General features: G+C 40.2%; 1 non-coding gene across 1 annotated transcript; it reads left to right on the forward strand.

Annotated features, from left to right (window-relative positions):
• Nucleotides 1-588: 588 nt before the first annotated feature.
• LOC141715404 (small nucleolar RNA R71) lies at nt 589-693 on the forward strand. The gene has a single exon (XR_012572169.1). It is a non-coding gene; the product is annotated as a small nucleolar RNA R71 (small nucleolar RNA).
• The last annotated feature ends 863 nt before the right edge of the window (nt 694-1,556 follow it).

Here is a 1,556-nt window from a genome sequence, read left to right on the forward strand (position 1 = left end):
CAGTCGAAGATAGACCTGCACCTCCATGAGTTTGTTATTGAAGTTGGAGTTGTTGTCTTGGTGCGAATTGTTGCTGAAAACCATGAAGATTGAATTGCTCGTTTCCAAACTGCTGGAACGGCTGTTGCATCGCATTCTAATTGTTGCTCCATCTGAAGTTAGGACGATTCCAGTTGTCAGGATGATAAGTGTCTGGAACCGGTTGTTGCGATGTCTGAAAGTTACTCATAAACTGAGTTGATTCACTAGATATAGCGCATTGCTCCATCTCATGTGAACCTGCACATAGCTCACAAACACTGGTTATCTGATTAATACCATAGTTAGCCAGAAAATCGATCTTTATAGACAACTCCTTTAGTTGAGCAGTGATAGCCGTAGTTGTATCCACTTGAAGAACTCCTGCTACCTTGCCCTATGGCAATCTCTGAGTTGGATACTGATATTCATTAACAGCCATCAGTTCAATTAGATCATAAGCTTCATCATAGCTTTTAGCCCATAAGGCTCCACCTGATGCTGCATCGCATGGGTCTGGACTGTGCTCCCAAACCATTATAAAAATAATTGATGATCAACCAATCAGGAATTCTATGATGAGAACACTTCCTAAGCATCTCCTTGTAGCGCTCCCAAGCTTCATATAAAGATTCTCCTGATTGTTGAGCAAATTGAGTAAGAGCATTCTTGATTGCAGCTGTCTTTGCCATAGGGAAGAATTTAGTGAGAAACTTTTGAGCAAGATCTTCCCAAGTAGTAATCGAACCAGCTGGTAGAGAGTGTAACCAGCTCTTAGCCTTGTCCCTCAGAGAGAATGGGAACAGTCTCAGCTTCACAGCATCTTCAAAAACACCGTTGAACTCGAAGGTGTCGCATATCTCAATGAAATCCCTAATGTGCATATTGGGATCTTCCGTTGGAGAACCCCCAAACTGGATTGAATTCTGCACCCATTGAATTATGCCAGGCTTGATCTCGAAGGTATTAGCTGTGATAGCTGGCCTGACAATGCTAGATTGAATGTCATTGATCTTGGGTTGAGAAAAATCCATCAAGGCTTTCGTTCGTGCTGCTGGGTCTCCCATTGTAATGAGTACCTGAAACACAACAAGTAAACCGTGAAAGTAAAAAAGTCTGAGTCCATGAACTTTAACGACCACTGATGAGAAGCACATAAACTAAAAATTAACACCGAGTCCCCGGTAGCGGCGCCAAAAACTTGTTAGGGCGAAAACACGCGCTAAAATTCACGCAAGTATACACATTCGCAAGTAGTATCAGATATAAATCAGATTCGTTCCCACAGAGACTGGTTTAGGTTAAGTTCAATTTATGCACCTATGCAACAATGTATGGTTATCGCTCAATGCTAAGACAAATAACAAATTGGGTTTTGATTAAACTAAGAATTAAACTAACAATTATAACTAAGAGAACAAGAATGGTTGAATTAATATATATGACAAACATGGGATTCTAACTTCATTAAATACTTCATTCAATAGCCTTTTTATTCTTAACCTTAGCATGTGATGGTGATGACACTTATCAGATAA

The sequence above is a fragment of the Apium graveolens genome, chromosome 3 (assembly GCF_009905375.1).
Source record: "Apium graveolens cultivar Ventura chromosome 3, ASM990537v1, whole genome shotgun sequence".
NCBI lineage: Eukaryota > Viridiplantae > Streptophyta > Magnoliopsida > Apiales > Apiaceae > Apium > Apium graveolens.